The sequence below is a fragment of the Morone saxatilis genome, unplaced genomic scaffold (assembly GCF_004916995.1).
Source record: "Morone saxatilis isolate NCDOM2014 unplaced genomic scaffold, NCSU_SB_2.0 Contig18, whole genome shotgun sequence".
NCBI lineage: Eukaryota > Metazoa > Chordata > Actinopteri > Moronidae > Morone > Morone saxatilis.
Window position 1 is genome coordinate 20153264 of NW_023339740.1, and position 5860 is coordinate 20159123.

Below are 5860 nucleotides of genomic sequence, written 5' to 3' on the forward strand. Positions count from 1 at the left end.
GAAAGTACTCACAAAGACAACAGTTCCAAAAAATATATTGACGTTGTATAAAAATGCCACAATTTAAATGCCTATAGTAGTCGCAAGTCTGGAGTCTAAATACAGTTAAATGTCTGCCAACGATTCCTGTTTTGATATTGATTATTGTTCATTGCCCATTAGTTGTTATCTTGGCAACAAAACTCTTTCTAGCGTCCATATTGAAATATACATATATACATATATATATATATATATATATATATATATATATATATAATTAACAAATGTTTAACTTACAGTAGCCAACTGTAACATAGTTACAGTATCACCACTACAGCCAACTCACTAAAATAACATCAAAACAAAATAGATATCACACAGAATGATTAACAGTAAAACATTGAGATAAAGTTAAAGTTCAAAAATATCCACTTAAGTAAGTTCTTAAAACTTTTCTTGAAATCTGAAGTACATACATACAGTTAACAGATTACCTTTTAGTAGTTATGGCTCTAATAGAAAAAGAAATATTTGTTGTGTTTCATACACTGAAGCCATAAGGCATTGAAGCACCCTGGATAGGTTGCTAGTCATCTACATTTTTTACATTCAGTAAGATGAAACCAGATAACCCAAACCAGCCAAATTCCAAACAGAAAGTGCTGGGACCTCTTTCTGTGGGGTGACTGTGTCAACCATTAAGCTAACTCTGCCATCACAAAATTCACTATATTCCAATTATGCAATGATCCTCTGTGCACACAATTTTCACTTTGGTAAAAGTCTAGCAGAATATGCTGCTTCACTCTGAGTGAGTTTTGGCCTCATTGCAAAGGATTTATTAAGTTAGAATGGTGGAGGAGTCAGCGCTCTTCTACAGTACATGGCAACCATGCCAGATACACTGTAGCACAGCTGGTCGTGAACAACTGGGAGACCATATGGTTGTGTTTGGACAGGGGATTTGTGGAGTTTGGGAATAAGCCCATCTGACATACACAGGGGAGCAGGGAATTTGTCCCTGTCAATTGCAATTATTAGTACCGACCCATAGACTACAGTAGTCTTGTGTTTCTGTTGCATTTGCTTTTTTGCTTAATTTCTTAATGCTCTGGTTTGTTAAAGTATGGCTCAAGGCCCAGAATGAGAAACAGAGCTGCTTATGCTGCTTTTTGTACATGATTCCTTAAGTTAATTTTGATAACTCTGACAACAAATATGTCTGTCACTTAGTGATTTTTCAGTAGGATAGTGCTGCTATCTGACAAATCTCTCATGCTGGTACTTGGCTGTCTAAGAAAATCGTAACTACCACTGCTTTTATCGGCCATTTCGATTCAGCACATGTAGTTTTACTGAAGCGCTGATTGACTGATTACAAGTCGTGCTGATGTGCACAATGTTTTTTGCTGAATTACTGAGGGACAGATAAAACATCGCAAATGTGGCATAGAAGATAGCCAGACAGGGAAAGGGAGAGAAAGGTGGGGATCAGGAAAGCAAGAGAGAAAGAGACAGAGAGAGGGAAATAGCGTGAAAGACGGTGATGGGATGAGAGACGATTTTGCTTTGCTCTGTGTTATACTTTGTTTACTCAAGATCTTCTCATATTTGACATGTGCCTTGCTCTATTCTCCGCTTCACCAAGTTTAGCCTCTCCTTCCTTCTGACAGCTAGAATCAGGGAGGGCCTTAGGGGTGGACACACACTCTGACAACAAAACATAGAGATGGGAGAAATATAAAAATCACTTATCTGCACCTCCTTAGCTGTGTCCTAATTCTACACTAGATACTAATTCTAAGCTGATTTTTAGTATGCATTGTTTTTACATTGGAAAGGTTCTAAGTAGAAAAAGTCATTAATTTTGAAAACTAAAAATGCTTAAATTTTGAGGGTGCCATTGATACAATATTATCACACAATGCACAATTTGTGGATCGAGGTAAAACAGCTGGAGAAAGATACTGGGAAACAAAAAGTGTCCCAAATCCATGCTACATACCGATTGTATACAGCATATTGTACACCATACTAATCCCTATAGTATGCTGTTTTTACAGTTAAAATACAAGACTTTAAAAGAATAAAGCATTTTACAGAGGAAATTATACAATACAATACATCTGTCAGACGTTGAACTGTGACTTCAGAATTCATCTACCAAACAAAGAGACAGCAAAATGTTCCAAAAAAATTGTTTGATGTGAGTATGTTTTATTTTATCTCTCAAAACCTGCTTAGTATTAGTGTGTCATATAGATTTGGTACACAGGTGCAGTTTGATTGATGTATGTATGTATGTATTGCATTGTTGTGTGTGTTCCTCTTAATACAAATAGTGCATTGATTTCTCAGCATCCTTTGACAATTACTATATAGTACATATTTTATGCAAGTAAGTCGGGCTCATTGGATCGGGTGTTTGACTGATTAAAGTGAAGTTTAAAATACATTTAAAAACTGTAAATGTGTTTATGCTTGTGTTGTTTGCAAGTGCTGAGATAAAAAATGGACTTGGTGAGAAGTAACAGAGGGATACGCTAGCTGCAGGGATAATTTTTTATTAACTAGTTTTATTCCTCAAGAAACATATACAGTAGCTGTATTATTCTCAATATATTCCATCTTGAATAAAAACAAATCACACTGCCTAAAGCTCACTTTTCTCTGCTTGCTGCTTTATTATCTCAGTTTACTTCTCTATCTTTCTTTCTCCCATTCTCTCTGACTCCCCCTCTTTTGCTCTTTCTCTCACTCTGTCTCTTTTTCTCTCTTACCCCCCGTTGTATTTAAATGCATTTGGGTCAGCGGTTCCACCTCCAAACTGTGTGAAAGTGTGTCTCACTTCATTTTCTGCACTTTATCGCTCTATTTAATCTCACTCACCTATATAAATACATTTTCTTTATACATAAGGTACATTCATATAAGACATAAGCGTGGCCTTGTAACCGCATCAAACAGTGAAATGCTTAGATGGGTATGTTCTCGTGATGAGTCACAAGGAAACGGGGTCAGTGCCATTGTCATATCGATGTTCCCATGAGCATCGTAGTCTGACCCTGCTTAGTCCTCGTGGTTCTTCCAGTCTCTCTCCACCCCCCCAGCAGAGTGACAAAGTGTTAGTGATTCCATGACAAGGTCACAGACCTTGGTCTTGGCATCAACAAGCTCTTTGTCTGCCCCTGTGGCCACTGACCATTGTCGTGGCAACAATGCAGAAAAGAGTAACCAACGACGAGAAGCTCTGGATTGTTCCGGTGTCTTCACAGAGGTTTGATCTGACCTTCGAGCATGAAAAGAGGCACACTAACAGGAAGTCTCCACAGTGGAAAGTGGAAGAGCACCTTTTAAGTAGAGAGCTATTTTATTATTATAAAAGTCTTAGCAGACCTTCACCTGAAATGGGTTTTCTAATACTAAACATAACAGTACGGAGTGATGCGATCAAAGATAATGCACTGTGGAGATGCCTTCTCATAGCTCCGCAGCAAAGTGAAAGAAACAGTATACTTCATCAGCACTTTACCTTGACAATGCTTTGCTTTGATGTCTTTCTCCCTGACTTATGAATTCATTTAGCAGAACTGCTGTTTGAGAGAAATATGTCACTGAAAAAAAAAGAATACGGTGAGGAAATGGAAGTGTGTGTGTGTGTGTTGGGGGGGGGATGGAGAAATTGCACTGGGGAATAATTCGGCTAATGGAGTGACTGTTTGGATATTCAGCAGAAGTAGGAACGGAGATTATGATCTTGCAATTAGCGTAACAAGGTTTTATTGATTGGCTGCCGCTGTAGCGTCTTTGCTGCCAAGACACTGCATGTGGTTTTAACATGCACAGTGTGTGTGTAGCCCAGCCAGTCACACTAGTCCTACTACTACTAGAGCAGAATCCAGCTCAGTGTTGCCATCGAGCTGTGGCCATTTCCCGAGCATCAAAGCTGAAATATTATGGATTTGCAGAGTTGAAAGGGTCTATTTGAATGCCTGATGATAAAGTGGACTACATTTGCATTTAAGTTAATGCATCGCTCTCCTTCCTCTTTGAGTAAAATGCACGTATGAAAAGGCGGCTTCTGGTAACGAGTAATTTTAAAGTTTGGCCGCCTGTTTTACATGTTGGGAGTTCAAGTTTGATGCCATTTCTTGTCTTGGTTATTATGTTGTAAGTCATTGCTGGCAAGGATTATACCGCCCCCCCCTTGGGTGTTGTAATTGTAATTAGAGAGGTGTTTGAGTGCCAACAGCAGATCTGTGAGACATGGAGAAGCAGGGGCAGATTGTAGATCGATGGAAAGTTTTTCAAATGGCAGCAAACAGATGTGATTATGAATTAGTTTATAAAACACGTTGACAGACTGAACTCATAATGAGGCCTTTATGTTATTCTTAAATGTTTGTATTGAGAGATTTAGTGTTCCTGTTAACAGATTTGGACAGATATGATGTCTGTCACACAGTTTTAGGGCTTAAACTTGTAGAAACTCCCATCCAATGAATATGATTAAATCCTCCTCCGCAGTTCCCAAGTGTCTCTCATCTTTCCCCCATATGTTTCTGATGAACCATTGTAGAACATGATCCCATAGTCTTTTATGTCCAACCTTTGACAAATCTATCACCTTGTCCCTCTATTCTCTGAATTAAAGGCCCATTCCACCTTTCCAGTTTAGATGAGTAATTCTCTTGTTTGGCAGCAGCCCAAAGCCCAGCCAGCCCGTCTGGAACCCTGGCGGAGCCTGATTGGTCAGGTTCAGTCGTGTGTGACTGACAGGAAGCCTGCTGATTGGGGGAGACGGTATCTTCGGATCCTTGCCCTGATTAAAGCCTTGCGGCGGCGTTTTGTAAACTCCCGCCGTTCAGAGTCCCCGATCCAGCGCCTTGGCCCTGCTGGTCTGAATTACAGCTCGGCCGCATTAGTCTGATTTACAGCTTCCTCCCGCTGTTTAGACTGGAGCTGGGGACCAGAGTGGCAGGGTCCTCCTCCCCTTCACTTCCACCTGCCCCCTCCTCTTCCAATTGATTCTCCCACTTTGTGCCTCACCTTCTACTCGTCACCCTGATATTCCCAATCCCTTTCCCATTCCTCCTTTTATGCCACCTCACCTAAATTCACCACGTTTATACACCCCCCTGGCTTCTTACTTTCCATCAGTTCTCCTTCTCCCACCACACCTTTTCCCCTCTCTCCCCTACTCACCCTTTTTGTCTCCCCCTCTGTTTTTCTTAATCCCTTTTCTTCCTTCCTTCCACCTCCCTTCTCCTAACTCTTCTCCTATCATCCTTTTCTCAAATGTCCCCCAAACCTCTGACAACATCCATTTACCTTTCCCGCCCAGTACACCTCTCCCACCTGCCTCCCCCTCCCTCTCTCTTTTTCTCTCTCTCTCTCTCTCTCTCTCTCTCTCACGCCCTCACTACATCTTTTGTGAAAATGAAAACAAAGAGCAGCCTGCCAAAATATTTCTATAGCTGTTCGCTGACGAAGCAGAGAGCGGAGACAATGCAAAAAGATGTGCAGGCATATTTGTCGCGGCAGCAGAAAGATGGAAAGCTCTCTCCCCATGGCCTTTTTACAGTCATTTGGAAACCCCCCACCTCAACCTCCTCTCTCTCCTGCCCAGTTTAAAAGCCCTCTATTTGAAATACTCATCCGACATGGCACCACATATAAATGCACAGCTGTATATTTGTTTAAGGAGCTCGCTCTGCCAAGCTGTCCATCCTCCTGTTGCCCCAGGTGATCAGATGAAACTAACTAACTTTAATGTGTTTGTGTAGGCCTTTCACCCCATTGGATAGAATGATGAGAGACCAAACACTCATTCTTGTGCTAGATCACATGCCAAAGTATTATAAAAGACATGAAATGG

The 5860-nt window shown here is 40.8% G+C and overlaps 1 protein-coding gene across 2 annotated transcripts in view; it reads left to right on the forward strand.

The window, feature by feature from the left end:
- The window catches only part of tox2 (TOX high mobility group box family member 2), an 89430-nt gene that overhangs the window by 47097 nt on the left and 36473 nt on the right, over window positions 1-5860 (forward strand). The window lies entirely within an intron of this gene.